Raw genomic sequence first — 19,576 nt, 5'->3', positions numbered from 1 at the left:
GTGCTCCCTGGAACACAGGTGGTAGACCAACACGACCACGACTGTCCTAAGGTCCAGCTGTCCAAATTTGGAGGAGTTAAGAGCTTTCCTTCCCTCCCTGTTTGCGACAGCATAATAGTGATCCTGTCACCGAGCCATCTCCAGCTCCTTGGACTTCTATGCACTTCTTCCAAGAATCCTTTGTGCAGTGTAGCACAGGTCCCCAGTACTCTATCCTGCAATGCACAATCACTGAGTTGTTCTCGGGCAGCGTAAGAACCTTCTTTTGTGGTGCTGCACCAACCACAATTTGCACCTTCTTTGTCCCCATGTCCTGAGACTCCCAATGGTGCTGCCTGGTCATCTCTGGGCTCTCTCCAGTGTTGGGATCCCCTCTGCCTCCTCAGTCCAAGCTGAGGCCCCCAGGTCCCTCCTGGGTCCAGGCCGCGCCATTTTGATGAAAAACGCAACCTTGCTTGAATCTAGGCTTGTTGGACTAATCCAGCGACACAAACAGCTGCATCCAACATCTCGAGGTGGGACATCTCCTGCAGGAACTCGCAGCCATCTTCTTTGGTGCTCTTCTGCAGACTTCTTCTAATGGGAGAATCCTCTTTTGCACCATCTTCTACGTTGGAAGGGGCTCCTGTCCTTCCTGGAATCTTCTGCAACTTCTGGACTTGGTCTCCTTACTTCACAGGTCTTTAGATCTAGGAATCCACAATTTGTTGCTTGCGTTTTGCTTGGTTACTGCAATAACTTTTACTACGACTTGTAGTGTCCTGGGGAACCATAGCACTCTATTAGTTGAGAACATGAAGAAACAGGTCCAGAGTATGTGTCTCTCAGACCAGTCCCAATGATGTTGCCAAGTCTTCTTTTATTAAAAATGGTCTTGTCTTTGGAAAATACGGATAGGCCTAGCATACTCAACATTATGGAACATCTGGATATCCAATGCTCTCTAGACACAGATAGTGGTTTGAAACCGAAATCTCGATTTACCCCTTCTTTCCCTCCTGACAATTACATAGATACCTTCTACGAGGTAGGACGTATGGACTTACATCGTCTTACCTTTGTGAGGTCATATCTCTCATATTGTACTTCGTACTGACCACTGTACTGGCTGAATCTTTTTGGAACACAATACGTCTTGACCGGATTTGCTGACCAGCGAAGCGCCAGTTTAGATATTTAACTAGTTCCGTTGAATATTTTTGGAACACTTATTGCCTTGACAAAGTCACATTTGTGACGAAACACATGTTGGTTGTCCTAGTAACAATCATCTGGAATGAAGAAATATATGAAATACATGAACTGAAACAAAATCTTTTTAGTAAAAGAAGAACTGGCAACATCATTGGGATTGGTCTGAGAGATATATACTCTGGACTCGTTGCTTCATGTTCTCAACTAACAGAGTGCTATGGTTGAAATGTTTTTGAATTTATTATGTGTTTATTAATGCATATTTCTACTTGTGGGTAGCAGGGTAGACAACCATTAAACACCTTGGGTGGACTTCTTGAATAGGAGGGATCCTCTGTATGTACTGTTGATCACTTTTGGGAAGTGCATTTTGTTTTGTGCCATTTCTACCTTATGCTTTTATGCTTGCATTACATGTTTATGGTAATTTGCACTCCTGTCCTTTGATCTACTTTGGAAAGTACACAACTACATATATATATATATATATATATATATATATATATATATATATATATATACGGTCTATTAACATCCTCATAATAGTACTAGACTCTAGAATTTTCTCAACAAACATTACCTCTTTTGATGACAATAGAGATGCAGTGGCGCCAAACTATTCTTTCCCATACCAACACAAACCAAGGTCACTAGTGGTACACACATACAAGAGGGCCTCAAGAAAAAATGTATCAAACTAGAATGTTTGAAAAAACAGGAGCTGTCTAAATGGTGGGATACCACCACCTTAAAGAGCTATCTAGGATTAAGACAGGTCACCAGAGGGTTACGCATTATTATTTTTCCATCCTTTGATGACAGACTCAGATCTCTTAAAGGAATGAGAACACCTAATTGCCTCATCATCAGTTGGGCTGATTAATATCCTTATTAAACATGCAGAGTGAAGGAGAGAAAAACTTATATTAGATATAACAGCTTTGTAACAAGAGATTGTAAACTTAAAATTGCCAGAACCAACAGAGAAAAACTACATTATCTTAAAAGAGGTACTTAATCCACATCAACTTGCTATTAAAGATAAAAAATTGAAGAAACTAAGAAGAGACAGAAATGATTATCGAAATGGTTGTATTTTTTACTTTTTCTCGTAAATTTGATCACATTAAAATTAGTACACAGTCCAAGACTAGTAAGAACAACATATCCACTTCTAACAGTGTGACAGATGTTTCCAGCATTTCTAGTGGAGGAACAAACGCACAAGAGGAAGGTACTTACAGCACAATGAATACATGTGGGGGGAACAACTCTTCAACTTTTTTATTAGAACTAGAGAGATACAGAAAAGGTACATGGCAGCGGTACAATCTAAACATAAAACAAGGAGAGGGGAAAACACAAATGACACAGAGAAAAGGGAGGGCATGACCACAAGATCAGCATCACGCAGTCTAAGGACTTAAGTATAGGTTCGCAAAATATTTCTGCTGACACTATAGAATGCAATAATAACCATAGTGACACTGTGCAAGTCATTAACGTTTCTGACTTTGAAATGTCCAATGATGAAATAAATGTTCTCAGCAAAGGTCTAGGCTTTTGTCTTACTTCTAGTCCAGACTATACCAATGTACATATAGATCTTTTCAAATTTATCAGACCTTTGAAATTGCAAAAATACTTTATGGATAAACCTAACATCCCAAAGGGGGCTGAATGTCAGTTTCCCAAGTGAAATAAAACTATCAAGGACTTACAGGACATACAAGTGGTCTTGTCTTTGGAAAATACGGATACGCCTAGCATACTCAACATTATGGAACATCTGGATATCCAACCCTCTCTAGACACAGATAGTTGTCTGAAACCAAAATCTCGATTTACCCCTTCTTTCCCTCCTGACAATTACATAGATACCTTCTAAGAGGCAGTACATATGGACTTACATCGTCTTACCTTTGTGAGGACATATCTCTCATATTGTACTTCATACTGACCACTGTACTGGCTGAATCTTTTTGGAGCACAATACGTCTTGACCGGATTTGCTGAACAGAGAAGCATCAGTTTAGAAATGTTACTAGTTCTGTTGAATATTTTTGGAATTGTGGTCCCTAGTGTATATATTGTGTATAATACTTACCTCCAGAAGGATTATTGCCGCTAAGATATTTTCGGCCTTCTGTCACTAAAATAAAGTACCTTTATCTTTATTTTTGGTAACAATGATTATTGACTTTTATTGGGTTTAAGTACTGTGTAACTATAGTGGTATTGCAGGAGCTTTGCAATTCTCCCAGTTCATCCTAAGCTGTTCTGCTACAGCTACCTCTGGACATTCTAAGCTGCTAGAACATTGCCTACATTTCACTAATAAGGGATAACTGGACCTGGTATAAGGTGTAAGTTCCTAGAGTACCTACTACAAACCAGTCCAGCCTCCTACATTGGTGGTACAGCGGTGGGATGAGTACTTGCACTTGCTTTACCACTTTGTTACTAGCGCTTTTCAGAGGAAAAGTGTACTCCAATATTAAGAGCTACACATAACTGTACCTAGAGGCCATTTTTCACTTTCTACAAAGTTGTTGAGAACTTTCTAAAAGTTTCAAAAGTTTCTGAAAAGTATTTTTTCTTTTCTCGAAAAAGTTAGGCCAAATAGTTTACTAACGTTTTACTCTTTTCCCTAACCTCTTTCTGTCATTATGTCTGGTGTAGAGGCTAAACCCAGAGTTGTAAAGGCAGCATATGAAAGTTTGAATTTCAAAAGTTTGGGGGACTCTGCATAAAAGGAAGTTTAGGGATTGGGAAGAACCCCAACCAGGGATTTCTCCTAAATGTCCTCCTGCAGGATGACAAGGGACATACCACTGGTAAGGTACAGTCAGAGGGGGAGGCAGAGGAAGATTCCAACCAGGCAGACTCAGGAGAGCATTCTGAAGATCCTGGGGAGGGTCCTTCTACAACACTTTCCATCAACAAACTTCCTAGTGTAGCTGGTAGTGGGACGGGGTCCCTTCACTCCCAGAGGCCAGGTAACTATGATTACTCAAGTTAGGGAAAAATCTGCCTCTTCCAATTCCCATGTCACTTCTGACTCAGAGGTGTCACACACATCCAACGCTGAGGACCAGTCCTTAGATAGGGAACTCAGAAAGCTGAGGTTGGAGGAGGCCAGACTGCGGCTACAGCAGCAACAGTTGGCTTTAGACAGGGAATCCCTGGCTGTGGAAAGGGAAAGGCAGGGGTTGGGGTTAGTTCCCCATGGTGGCAGCAGCAGTAATTTCAGGAACTCCAGTGTTAGGGAACATACATTTGATTCCAGAAATCTGCACAAGGTTGTTCCCTCTTACAAGGATGGAGATGACATTTATAAGTGGTTTGTGATTTGCTGCCCTTGAGAGGGCCTGTAAAGTTCAGAGGGTCCCTCAAGCACAGTGGGCTGCTATCCTGTGGTTGTCTTTCACTGGCCAGAGGAGAGACAGACTCCTTATTGTCAGGGAGGATGACTTAGACAACTACCATGTTCTGAAAGGTTCACTCATGGGTTGGTTAAATGGCAGTAAGGTGACTGACTATGAACACCTTTCTAATCCAATTCTGAGAGAGCATATATTGAACAATTGTGTGTGTGATTTGTTGCACCAGTATCTTGTGGACTCAGATCTGACCTCTCCCCAAGAATTGGGAAAGAAGGCAGACAAATGAGTCAGAACAAGGATGAGCAGAAAAGCTCATACAGGGGGTGACAAGGAGAGCAAAAAGAAAGATGATGAAAAATCTCAGGACAAGCATGGGGATAAAAGTAAGCACAAGGAGCCTTCTTCTGTTCCAAAACACTCCTCGGGGGGGGGAATAAATCATCTTCTTCATCTTCTCACTCTACACACACTAACATGCCTTGGTGCTATGTGTGCAGAGCCTTCTTCTGGTCCAAAACACTCCTCTGGGGCGGGAATCATCTTTTTCACCTTCTTCTCACTCTACACACACTAAAAAGCCTTGGTGCTATGTCTGCAGAGGTAAAGGCCATTGGCCAAGGGATAAGTCCTGCCCAGGTAAAGTCTCTGAGCCTACCACTACTAATACATCAACCTCTAGTGCTCCTAGAAGTAGTGGTAATAGTGGTGGGACTACTGGCAATAGTCATACAAAGGGTGTGGTTGGGTTCACTTTTGGGTCCATCGTAGAAACTGGGGTAGACAGTCCCAAGACAATATATGTCACACCTGGTGGCATTGGCCTTGCCACCTTGGCTGCTTGTCCCCTTAACATAAATAAGTACAAGCAGTCAATTTTAATAAATGGTGTTGAGGCCCAGGCCTATAGGGACACAGGTGCCAGTATCACTTTGGTGACTGAAAACTTGTCACCTGTACAACACCTCCTTGGACAGAAGTACCAGGTTACTGATGTCAACAACTCCACTCAGTCTCTCCCCTTAGCTGTAGTTCAACGTAGTTGGGGTGGAGTTACTGGCCCAAAGCAGGTGGTGGTATCACCTAGCTTACCTGTAGATTGTCTCTAAGGGAATGACCTAGAGCATGGGTACTCGCAAACATTTCCCCTAGGGCCACAAAACACTGTCTGTGGCATGCCCGAGGGCCGCACTGGTGCCAGTAGGCTGAGAGTAGGAGGGTGATGGAAGGTGGGCACGAGGGGGGTGCAAAGTTAGGTAAAACATTCATGCATTTAGACACTTTTTAAAAGTTTGCTAACAGTTTGTCATGTTCTTACATGTCTAGTGAAAGATATCTTTAAAACTGAATTTGTTCCTAAAGATAAGTTGTCTAGGCCTCTTAGATAAAGTGTAAATAAAGTATGCCCATTTCACAGCTTTATGATTTTTTTTGTGTTGTCAAGTGAACAGCAGCCCAGTGCTGTTGTTCACAAGGGGGCCGCAATTAAAGGTCAGGAGGGCTGCATGCTGCCCCGGGCTGTACTTTGAGTATCCCTGACCTAGAGGCTCCAGGTTGGGCTGAAGTAGAATTTAGGACCCATGCATACATGCTAGGTATCCCTGAGGAATTGCTTCCTCTTAGTTCTGGTGAAATGAAAAAGCAAAGGAGAGAAAAAGGCCTGAAAACTCAGGATCCCTCTCCACCAACAGGTAAAAAGGGTTATCAAAGTATCCCTTCCCCACCCTGCCACTAAGGATACCATTCCTGTGCTGGGAGAGACTTCTCCTGAGGTGGAGCCTGTACCAAAGGAGCCCTCAGCTACCACAGCTCGACTCCCAGAGGTAGAAGTACCTCTCTGTGGAACGACTAAAGCAGATGTGCAAAATTGCATCATTTTAGTAAATATGGAGCAACCCTCCAGCCCTCCCAGAGAAACTTTAGTGCAGCAGCCCTGCACTCCCTCTGAACACTTAGGACAGCAGACCTGTCCTAGTGTGGAGCTTATAGGACAGCTGCCCTGCCCTACTCCCACTCAAGAGACCAGCAACCCTGTTCTCTCTTACAGACATATGCACAAACTTTTTGCCCAGCTATAGCTTTATTGAGACAGCATCCCTGTCTAGCATTCTCTTCATTTGACATAGGCCCAGTGGACCAACCCCAATGCCCAACTTTAAAACATACTAAAAGAAACTCTGACGATTTATACTCTCACTGTTGGATAGGTAAACATCTCCAAACAGGGTGATTGACATCCCCACAGGGAAGTAACCATACAGTGGTTGATAAAGGTAGTACCCACCCTATTGCAGACCTACTCTCCACTTATCACACTTAGACAATAAAGTCTCAACTGGCCAAGGTTAGCCTTATTAACCTTCATTTGGGTGGGGGGTGAGAAAGTAGCCTCTTTCTAGCATGGTTACCCCCACTTTTGGCCTGTTTATGAGTGTGTGTCAGTGTGTTTTTACTGTCTTACTGGGATCCTGCTAACCAGGACCCCAATGCTTATAGTTAAAACCCTATATTTCAGTGTGCTTTGCCTGTCTTACTCTGATCCTACTAGCCAGGACCCCAGTGCACATAGTTTGTGGCCTATGTGTGTGTTGTCAGAGGGCTTAATTGTGTCACTGAAGTTCTGCTAACCAGAGCTCCAGTGCTTATGCAATCTCTGCTTCCACATAAGTCACTATAGTTTAGTGACTTCATATTCCAATTCCAATTGGTACACTGGACCCCCAATTATAAGTCCCTAGTATATGGTACCTAGGTACCCAGGGCATTGGGGTTCCAGGAGATCCTAATGGGCTATAGCATTTCTTTTGACACCTGTAAGGAGCTCAGACAAACCTTTCTTCAGGACTGCCACTGCAGCCTGAGAAAAATAGTGCACACACTATTTCAGAGCCATTTTCACTGCACTTAAGTATCTTATAAGTCACCTATATGTCTAACCTTCATTCACTGAAGGCTAGGTGCAAAGTTACTAAGTGTGAGGGCACCCTTGCACTAGCAAAAGTGCCCCCACACTGCCCAGGGACAATTCCATGGATTTCATGAGTGCTGGTATACCATTACAAGCGTGCACTACATATAGGGCAATACCTATATGTAGCTTCACACTGATAACTCTGAATATGGCCATGTGAGGCGTCTAAGATCATGTAATTGCCCTGCATTCCAAATCTGGTATTTGGGGGCCAATCCCATGCACCCTGGGGGCTCCACCATGGACCCCAAGTACTGGCAAACCAGCTTTCTGAGGCTTGCACTGCAGCTTCAGCTGCTGGCACCTCACAGATAGGGTTCTGCCCTCCTGGGGTCTGAGCAGCTCAGTCCCAGGAAATCAGAACAATGCATTTCATTTGGGAGGAGGGTGTTACACCCTCTCCCTTTGGAAATAGGTGTTACAGGCTTGGGAGGGGTAGCCTCCAAGAGCCTCTGGAAATGCTTTGAAGGGCGCAGATGGTGATCTCCTTGCATACGCCAGTCTACACTGGTTCAGGGACCCCCCAGTCCCTGCTCTGGCATGAAACTGGACAAAGGAAAGGGTAGTGACCACTCCCCTTTCCATCTCCACCGAAGGGTGGTGCCCAGAGCTCCCCTAGTGTGTCCCAGACCTCTGTTATCTTGCTTTCCAAGGTGTGGGGACACTCCGGAGATCTCTGAGTTGCCAGTGCCAGCAGGTGACGCTCCTGATTGGTGCATACCTAGGTAGGTAGCCAATCCCCCTCTCTGGTTTTTAGGGTCTCTCCTGTTTGTTCCTCTTCAGATTTAGCTTGGAGGCTCCTCCAGGAATCCTTTGCATCCTCTGCTTCAGCTTCTGACCGTCGGATCAACCGCAGACTGCTCCAGGAACCACTGTAACTGCAACAAAGTATCCAGGGCGACTACTGTGGCCTGTAACTGCAGCTCCAGCCAGCATTTGCAATAGTCTCCAAGGTGTGCACACTCTGAGGACTCCCTGTCTTCAGCCTGTACCAGAAGAACCAAGGGAATCTCCTGTGGAGTGAAGGAGTCACTTTCCTGCACACAACTTCCAAGATGACAACTGGTTCTCTGGGACTCCACTCCTGATGACAAGCGTGCTCCCTGGAACACAGGTGGTGGACCAACATGACTATGACTGTCCTAAGGTCCAGCTGTCCAAATTTGGAGGAGGTAAGAGCTTGCCTTTCTGGTTTGCGACAGTACCCCTGTGCACCATGTCATCTCCAGCTCCTTGGACTTCTGTGCACTTTTTCCAAGAATCCTTTATGCACAGTGTAGCCCAGGTCCTCTGCACTCCATCCTGCAACGCACAACTCGCTGAGTTGTTCTCCAGTGGCATGGGCCCTCTTTTATTGTGCTGCACCAACCACAATTTTCACCTTTTTGTCCCCATGTCCTGGAACTCCCGTGGGTGCTGCCTGGTCATCTATGGGATATCTCTAGTGTTGACAGCCCCCTCTGCCTCCTCAGTCTGAGTTGAGGCCCTCAGGTCCCTCCTGAGTCCAGGCAGTGCCATTTCAACGCAAACGGCGACCTTGCTTGAACCAAGACTTGTTGGACGATTCCAGAAATGCAAACAGCCTGCATCCAACAACTTGACGTGGGAAATTTCCGGCACCCCGCAGGAACCTGCAGCCATTTTCTTTGGTGCTCTTCTGTAGACTTCTTCTAACAGGAGAATCCTTTTTTGTACCATCTTCTAGGTTGGCAGGGGGTCCTCTCCTTCCTGGAATCTTCTGTGACTTCTGGACTTGGTCTCCTCTCTTCACAGGTGTTCAGGTCCAAAAATCCACCATTTGTTGCTTGCAGTCTTGCTTGGTTCTTCCAATAACTCTTATCACAACTTGTAGTGTGTCCTGAGGAAACTTGCACTACTTTACTTCTACTTTCCTGGGCTCTGGGTGGGGTATTTTACTTAAATTTGCTGTTTTCTTACACTCCCAGCACCCCTCTACACACTACACTGCATGATTGGCATTCCACTTCCTTAGTATATTGTTTGTGTGGCCCCTAGGCCCATTGCATTCTATTGTATTTTCTACTGTTTGCACTATTCTATGGCTATTTACTTACCTGATTTTGGTCTCTAGTGTATACATTGTGTATAATACTTACCTCCAGAATGAGTATTGCCTCAAAACTATTTTTGGCCTTGTGTCACTAAAATAAAGTACCTTTATTTTTGGTAACACTGAGTATTGTCTTTTATTGTGTATAAGTACTGTGTAACTATAGTGGTATTGCAGGAGCTTTGTTTGTCTCCTAGTTCAGCCTTAGCTGCTCTTGTACAGCTACCTCTAGACAGCCTAAGCTGCTAGAACACTGCCTACATTTTACTAAGAAGAGATAACTGGACCTGGTAGAGCCTCCAACAATATTGTGTAATTTACTTACCTCCTAAGGGAGTATAGCCTACAACGTATTTTTAGCATTGTGTGACTAAAATAAAATGCGTTTATTTTTGTAACACAGAGTATTGTCTTTCATGTATGTAAGTACTGTGTGACTACAGTGGTATTGCAAGAGCTTTGCATGTCTCCTAGTTCAGCCTCGGCTGCTCTGCCTACAACTACATCTAGAAAGCCTGGCTTCTACAAATTGACTACATGTCACTGATAAGAGATAACTGGACCTGGTGTAAGGTGTAAGTACATATGGTACCCACTACAAACTAGACCAGCCTCCTACAATGTTCAGACAGACCACAGGCCCCGTTGATGGTTAATGCAGGGGTGAGAACCCAAAACTGTTGTGGTGGTCTATCTCCCTAGAGGTAATGGACTTTATGGTGGAACACCGCCCTGGAACAGGATACACCAATGCTGATGGTCTGTCCAGATTTTTCCCCCTTAGTGATGAGAACTCCCATGAGGTAGGGCAGTTCTCCCCACTTTCAGCTGAGGGGAGGGAACACATGTTAGACACGTTACTCTTGGCGTGGTCTCCCCTGTCTTTTTTGCCTCTTCTTCCGATGTTTTGATTGTGTGCTGGACTCTGTTTTTACTGTTTTTGGTACTCTGGGCACTTTACCACTGTCGACCAGTGCTAAAGTGCAAGTGCTCCCTGTGTAAATTGTATGTGTGATTGGCTTTTCCATGATTGGCACATTTGATTTAATAGTAAGTCCCTAGTGAAGTGCACTAGAGGTGCCCAGGGCCTGTAAATCAAATGCTACTAGTGGGTCTGCAGCACTGGTTGTGCCAACCACATAAGTAGCCCTGTAAACATGACTCAGACCTGCCATTGAAGTGTCTCTGTGTGTAGTTTTAACCTGCCAGTTCGACCTGGCAAGTATACCCACTTGCCACGCCCAATCCTTCCCTTTTCATACATGTAAGACCCTCCTAAGGTGGTAGGCCCTAGGTAGCCCCATGGGCAGAGTGCAGTGTATGTTAAAGGTGGGGCATGTACTGATGTGTTTTACATGTCCTAACAATGAAATAGTGCCAAATTCGGTTTTCACTGTTGCAAGGCCTATCTCTCTCATAGGTTAACATGGGGGTCTGCCTTTAAACATTTATTAAATGCAGTTTCCCTTTGGGAGCAGATGGAGATGTGGAGTTTTGGGTCTCTGAACTCACAATTTAAAAATACTTCTTTTGGTAAGGTTATTTTTTTAAATTGTCAGTTTGATAATGCCACTTTTTAGAAAGTGGGCATTTTCTTGCTTAAACTATTTGTGTATTCCCTGTGTGGATCCGACTGACAGTGGGACTGTTTGTGAGCCCCCTATAGACAGTGACACAGAGGGAGCTGGGCTATAGCCTGCATATCCTGATGGGCCAGCTGAACTAGAGTTGAGGGAGGAGTGGTCACTTACCTGAATGGCTGTGTCTGCCCTCACACAAAGCAGTCTCCAACAGCCTGGTGTGCGTCTGGAGCCAGGACTGGCAAAGGAAGGATCTTGTGAACAGCAGAGACTTTCCTTTGCATTTCTCTATGTCAATGGCTGAAAGAGGTATACGTAGTGGACCCAAAACCCAAGATTTGTAGATTACATCTGGAGGCCAAGAGGAACCTCGTCCAAGGAGAAAAGCTGAAGAGCTGGAGGAGGAGTACTTCTCCTTTGCCTGTGCCTGTGCTTTGCTGTGTGGCCTACAGTTGCTGCTTCTGCCTGAAAGAGGACAAAGACTGGACTTTTTGGTGCATTCCTACTTGTGAATAATTTCCAGGGTTTTGGACTAAGCTTGCCTCCTGTTTTGAAGTCTCTGGGTCATCAAAAACTTCCTCTACCAGCACCTGGACCCCCTGCTGAGACTTCTTCTCTGCCAAGTGGTGCCCTATACAGTCCCGGGACCCTTGAAAGGTGATGCTGGTAGAACAAGGACTGAAAGCTCAGATAGCCATACAGGGAAAATTTTGATGCACCACCTTCAACTGTAAAAACGATGTGGCACCCACCTCGCGGCTGAAACGATGCACCACCTAGGAAATCGTCACATCACCTGCATCATGGCTGAAGAAATGACGCAACACCCACTTGCCGCTACTGATAATGACACAAACCCCATGCAGCGCGGTTTCCATCACCTTCCGACCGTATTTCTCATACATCATCGATGGGTGTCAAAATCATTGTGAACCTGCGTGGATCCGAGGTGCCCTGACAGACATCGACGCGTCGTTCTCTTGCTGGAGACAAAAACAATGCATTGCCTACCTGACTAGAGAGGAAAACGATACAAGGCCTCACCTGAGAGTAAGGAACCTATGCATCACAGTCTTTTCCAACACACGTTCGCCTGTGCCACTTTATTTTTTACGTAAACCAGGTACTTTGTGTAACAACAATGTTTCCATTGTTTTCTATGGATTAAGACTCTTCATTTTAAAAATTTGTATCTTGACTTGTGTATGTTGGATTTCTGAAGTCTCTCAGGTTACCTTTGATATGCACATTTCAGCATGGGTAATTAATGCCACCACACATACATAGCAAATGTAGGGACCCAGTTTGTCACCTGAGTGTCACTTATACTATAGAGTGATTAAAAATGTCGGTCACTCCCGAGTGAGTACACTGCAACCCCAAGGCATCCTAGGATAGCACGTCATATAGATATGATCCTAGGTACCACAGGCTGGTGTCACTAGTGTCATCCCACTCTCGCTGATCTGTTGACATAAGCCTCTCAAGAATATCAATGAGGCCCTGCAAATCTAGCCATGTGGATCATTCTGGACTCGTAGCTATTGAGTAAATGATTGCACCCCAGAGGCTCACAAGTGTTAGACAGTGTAATTAGTGTATTGCACCTTCTTGGTGTATTTTTGCTGGACGACACACATGTATTATCAGGATGACTCATGTAAACATGTGGATGCCAACATGGGGCTGAATAAAAGCCCCACACCTCCACCCAATATGCTGTTAATTTGCATTATAGTTCTCTCAACACTTTCATGTACATAAACCATTCATGTAGCAGTCCTACATGGCCAATGTGAGCAACATAATGCATGACACATGGAAACAGATGAGTCAAGGTTACATCAATTGGCACATCCTTGTTCAGGCTCCTCTGCTGATGTGTGATGTTTGGGAGTAAGCCTGGTCCATGTGAGTCCATGTGAGTGTCAGTACCAGAAATGCTGGAAGGTGCTGCACATGCTAGTGCCAAAGTTCATGACAAAGCTGCAGGTTATGGACACTTATACTGGCTGTTGCATCAACAGAGGATGCACCCTCTTCTGCAGGGGTGCACGGGGCCATGTTATTGTGATTATCACTCTGATTTGAACTGTGTGCTATATGTAAGATGTTGGGCTCCAGGCAAAGTCAATCTCCAAAAGTGTGCTGGAAGCGAATCCCATAATGGGAGCCCCCTGGAAGGTTGGACAGGGGCAAGTGCCCCCATCGATAAATCCCTTTCCAGGTGTGTCCAGGCAATCAAAGCAGTTGGCTGCAAGGGAGACCTTACCCCGCCCCCCACACGATGCCTGAGAGCCTGTTGTCTGCACATTGCTACACTGCACAGATTGGCAGAAGGCAGTGCTGTCTTAGATGTGGGTGTGCTGACACCATGCCAAGGCAAGTATGCAGCATCCCTGGGGGTATCTCAAGCAATGAAATCAGGTCCCAATACATAGTTGGCACATAGGGCAACTCTTGAAAGGTATGCCATTGAACCAGCAGAGGGATTGGTCCCTATGAGTAGTGTGATCCTAGTAATGCATGCACTCCCACATATGTGCACTGTCAACACACATGCAAAGACAGGAAGCAGGTAACCTGACTATTAACAGTCAACACAGCAATCCCTGTAACTGTTTGCAAGCATTGCACATCACACCATACTTAATAACACCCATTTGCCCCATTGCCTCAAAAACAGACTCATGAGCACAATGCATGTTTTTACAGGCATTGTGTCAGCCACAAATATTGCATCCCACCCCCACGCATCTGCCTTACTGCATGGTGCTTTATCTGGTCATGTGTCAAATCCACGCTTTGGCTTGAGGTATCAAAAAAATCAAACAAACACAAATGATGGGTGTTAGAAATGGGGTCTTTGGTTGGCAGCCAGGTTACTCCATCTCCAAGCAAGGACCCTCACTCTAGTCAGGGTAAAGGAGAATCACCCTCAGTTAACCCCTGCTCGACCCCTTGGTAGCTTGGCACGAGCAGGCAGGCTTAACTTCAGAAGCAATGTGTAAAATATTTGTACCAACACACACAGTAATACAGTGAAACTACTACAAAATGGACACCACACCAGTTTAGAAAAATAGGTAATATTTATCTAAATCAAACAAGACCAGAACGACAAAATTCCAACATACACAAGTCAAGATGTGAATTTTCTAAAGAATAAGGCCCGTATTTATACTTTTTTTGTGCCTTCATTTTTTGAAGCCAAAACGGCAAAAACTTGCAAAATACAATTGTATTTTGTTGGTTTGCACCGTGTTTGCATCAAAAAGCGGCGCAAATGCGGCGCTAAAAAAGTATAAATACGGGCCTAAGAGTCTTAATCCTTAGAAAACAGCGAATATGCTGTTAAATAAAGCTGCTCAGGCGACCGTGCATTGAAAAAGGCCAGCAATACGTTGATTTCTCACTCGTAAGCGAGCCAGTGCATCATTTCTTCTTCGGTCGGGTCGGCTTTCGCCGCTTTCTCTCTCCAGCAAGAGAGTGATGCGTCAAATTCCAAGCGGGCACCTCGGGACGGGCAGGCTTTGCATTGATTTTCCACACCCAGCGATGTTGCGTAAGAAATCCGGTCACACGGTGTCAGGAAAACCGTGCTGCATGGGGTTTGTGTCATTATTAACAGCCTCAAGCGGGTGTTGTGTGTCCTTTCTCCAGCTACGATGTGTCGATCTCCCAGATGTGATGCAAATGAAGCATCAATTTTAGCCATGAGGCCGGAGGCACATCGTTTATCAGCAGCGTTGCAGATGGTGTGTTGAAAATTTCCCCGCACTGCGGTCTTTGCACAGATTTCAGTCCTTTTTCCACTAGCTTCACCTTTCAAGGGCCCAGAGACAGACTAGGGCACAACTTGGCAGGGTAGGAGTCTCAGCACAGAGGCCAGGTGTTGGCATAGAGAAGTCTTTGATGTCCCTGAGACTTCAACAACAGGAGGCAAGCTAAGTTCAAACCCTTGGAGATTCCTCACCAGTGGGAAGTCACACAAAAGTCAGTCTTTGTCCTCTGTCAGGCAGAAGCAGCTACTGCAGGCCAACCCAGATAAGCACAGTACTCCTCCTCCAGCTCTTCTCCTTGGCAGAGGTTCCTCTTGGTTCCAGAAATAATCAAATTTTGGGTCCAATACTTATCCCGCTTTTGGCCTTTGATGTAGGCCTACTTCAAAGGGAAGTCTCTGTTGTTCACAAGATCCTGCTTTATCCAGGCCAGGCCCCAGACACACACCAGTGGGTTGGAGACTGCATTGTGTGAGGGCAGACACAGCTATTTCAAGTGTGAGTGACCACTCCTCCCTCCACTCTAGTGCAGATGGCTCATCAGGATATGCATGTTACACCACAACTCCCTTTGTCTCACTGTCTAGAGGGAATTCACAAACAACTCAACTGTAAAACCAACCAAGACAGGCCATCCGCAAAGAGGCAGAGTAACAGAATGGTTTAAGCAAGAAAATGTCTCCTTTCTAAAAGTTGCATTTTCAAACTAACAATCTAAAAAACAACTTTACCAAAAGATGTATTTCTAAATTGTGAGTTCAGAGACCCTAAACTCCATATTTCTATCTGCTCTGAAAGGGAATCTGCACTTTAATAATATTTAAAGGCAGCACCCATGTTAACCTATGAGAGAGATAGGCCTTACAACAGTAAAGACTGAATTTAGCAGTGTTTCACTGTTAGAGCATCTAGCACACGTCCGTACATGTCCCACCTTTACCATACACTGCACCCTGCCCACGGGGCTACCTAGGGCCTCCCTTGGGGATGCCTTACATGTAGAAAAAGGGAAGATTTCGGCCTGGCAATTGGGTACACTTGCCAAGTCGAATTGGCAGTTTAAAACTGCACACACAGACCCTGCAGTGGCAGGTCTGAGCCATGTTTACAGGGCTACTAGTGTAGGCGGCACAACCAGTGCTACCGGCCCACTAGTAGCATTTGATTTACAGGCCCTGGGTACCTCCAATACACTTTACTAGGGACTAATTAGTAAATCAAATATGACAATCACGGACAAGCTCATTTACACATATAATTTATATAGGGACACTTACACCTTAGCACTGGTCAGCAGTGGTAAAGTGTCCAGAGCAAACACAACAGCAAAAACAGAGTCCAGCACACAGAAACAACCTGGGAAGCCAAGGCAAAAAGTTAGGGGAGACTACACCAAGGATGCCAAGTCTAAAAATGAACAAAATGCGGAACCAATCAAACATTTGCCCCTGGTCACAGATATGGGTTTAATCCATCAGTTCTTTTGCTCCCCATGGCACCCGAGTTTGGACCCAGCCTTATGCAAACCAGTCTGTTCTGTGTTCATGGGAAAAGTCCAGCCCGAACTGCCAGGCCAGGTCCTCCTGTATTGAGTCAGGATTGATGTTGGCAGATCTTTTAGCAAGTACAAATGGTTTGTTATTTATTCTTTCAATTTTATTTGCCTATAGGTGGATTATGCTCATTGTGTCAGTGGGTCATACGTGTCTTAGCGCACAAATGCCATGCCCCCACAAAACATTTCTTCAAAGATGAGGCATGCCACTGCGGATTTCAAATACAGGGCTTTCATGCACCCACACTGACCAGTGGCACTGTCATACCTAGAGAACAATTTCTCTGTTTGCACCATGGTGGACATGTTGTCAGATGTGCTGTGCGCACATTGAGGAAGTGTTCACCTTTTCATTTCAGAGGACATTTTCTAACCTGTGCTGCCCAGGGCTTTGTGTTTTTTCAGGAGTTGTTCTGTTTTGTGAAACTCCAGTTGTTCATGTCTCATGTAAATGAGGCCTAATGTATGTAGCTCTGTACATAGGTCTGACATGCGAAATGTCATACATCTGAACATATCTTACACATGTTTGTGCTCAAATTTCAAATATTAATCTTTGGTGACACACAGAACATGTATGGTCAGTGTCTATACCAATCCAGCACTGACAGAAACTGATCTCTGTTAAATGGAGGCTCAAGGATGGCTAATGTGCGATGTATATATGGTAGTCATTTACATGTGAAGAAAAGAGTAAGGCACAGGTATTGCTATACCTGGCTAAGTGTGGTCTGTGAGTTATTTAGGTGCACAGTGCCTTGAAAGTCTCCTACCCTTGTGAAATTGTGTAGTAGTGAATGGTTATACAATGTGCGCAGCTGATGTCTACATTGTTTCATCATACCTATGTACATGTAAGCCTGTCTTACCAAAGTGCATTATTGAGGTATGTCACATGAACCAATTTAGTTGTTACAACCAGAAGGGTTACATAGCCAATTCCTGTTGATGTGTAATGTGCAATATTTGAAAATAATGTAATTGTTATGTCTTGTGGGTGGACAACAACCTCACACTGCTGGAGAGGTGGAGAGCTTCAGAGACACTAACGTTACCAGTGAGTGTCATCCTAATGCTTATTGTGTAGTACAAGGATTGTGTTTGATGTTGGATGCTTCGTACAATGCCATGTTCAATGTGCATCCCTTACAATTATTTATCCATATGTTACCTAAAAATGTGGACAGAAATGCAGAGGTTATTTGTTGGATGTACAGTTGCCTCAGACAACTGCCAAAGAGGGTATAATTGTTATCGCCACATTATTGCTGGTATGAGCAAAGAACAATGACCGCAATGCCAAAATCTGTAAACATACGTGGTGGTGGATTAATAGGTGAACATGGCAGGAGATAGTATACAGGGTCACGACAATCCATGCATGATGGCATAATGTAGTTTGAAAAATATATCCCTGCTATGTACATCACATGACCCTCGCAAAAAGTGATGGTCTTTCAGAACTGAGGGACTTGTGAATAACCCCAAGTGTAGCAGGACAGATGTCAACCTTCCACACTTGGTAATGCATTTGAAGAGCCCACTCATGTTGTGTGATGCTCCATACTCTATGGTGGATAGATCAACATTACCCCCTGACCAGAGGATTGTCTGCACAGCATAGTCATACGACATGCCAATAAACAATCCATCTTCATTTAGTGCTGACCATGATAGTCTCTAAAATGTACCTCATACTTTGGACGGCAATAGCTACTGATATCATAAGATACCTGTGCAGATAAGATGTAGGGCATGCATGCACACACCAGTCATTAGGCTGTGTATTAGGATACAAGCTGTTATAGTGGGAGTATGTAAAGCTTTGTGGCACAGTCCACAATGGACTTACAGGAGGTCATATAGGAGATGTTTCATACATCTCTCTGATGTGAGTGAGCTCTCCAACCTCTGTTCTTACATATTATACTTGGCACATGATAAGTCGCAATGTGTGTTGATATGTGCCCTTGTCATATAAGGCACCCAATGTTGTCACACCATATATGTAATTTGCAGCTCTTCCTCGTCTTACTCTGGATAATGCCAGTGGAATTGAGGGCATTGCAGGATGCAGAAGGGGCAATGATCACAAAACAGAATTGTTCCTAAACATACTCAATATTGACATGGTCATGTCTAGATATTCTAAAATGGTATATTTAAATTAATCAACATTTGCTTAGCGTTCATGCTGTGACTATAGTAAAACAGGAGATTATAGATATTAGGCAGATGAATGACCACTTTGACTTTCTACATATATTTGGGATATGGAAAGTGCAACATGTGATGTTTGAAGATCGGATTAATGTATCATGCTTAAATTTCCAAGTTACCCACTATACATGTCCAATCTCACACTTCCAGTACGTGCAGTCTACTCATTTGGACCAAGCAGCAGTTTGACATGCACAGTCAGCACCTACAATGTAGGCCCACATCATCCTTAGTTTGTGCACACATGGTCCTCTGGTGTGCATCTCTTGCATTCCTCCCCACACTCAGGGGGTCATTCTGACCCTGGCGGTCCATGACCGCCATGGCGGAGGGCGGCGGAAACACCGCCAACAGGCTGGTGGTGCTTCCTGGGCGATTCTGACCACGGCAGTAAAGCCGCGGTCAGAAAAGCAGAGCCGGCGGTTTCCCGGCGGTTTCCCGGCGGTTTCCCGCTGGCCCAGGGAATCCGCCATGGCGGTGTTGCTTGCAGCACCGCCATGGGGATTCCGACCGCCTTCCCGCCAGCCTGTTTCTGGCGGTGTCCACCGCCAGAACCAGGATGGAGGGAACGGGTGCCGTGGGGCCCCCCAACAGGGCCCCACAAAGATTTTCACTGTCTGCTGTGCAGACAGTGAAAATCGCGATGGGTGCCACTGCACCCGTCGCACCCCTGCAACTCCGCCGGCTCCATTCCGAGCCGGCTTCATTGTTGAAGGGGCTTTCCCGCTGGGCCGGCCGGCGGTCTTCTGGCGGTCGCCCGCCAGCCCAGCGGGAAAGCCGGAATGGCCGCTGCGGTCTTTTGACCGCGGAGCGGTCTTTC

Source organism: Pleurodeles waltl, chromosome 11 (assembly GCF_031143425.1).
Source record: "Pleurodeles waltl isolate 20211129_DDA chromosome 11, aPleWal1.hap1.20221129, whole genome shotgun sequence".
Taxonomy (NCBI): domain Eukaryota; kingdom Metazoa; phylum Chordata; class Amphibia; order Caudata; family Salamandridae; genus Pleurodeles; species Pleurodeles waltl.
Note: the sequence above shows the minus strand (reverse complement) of the source record.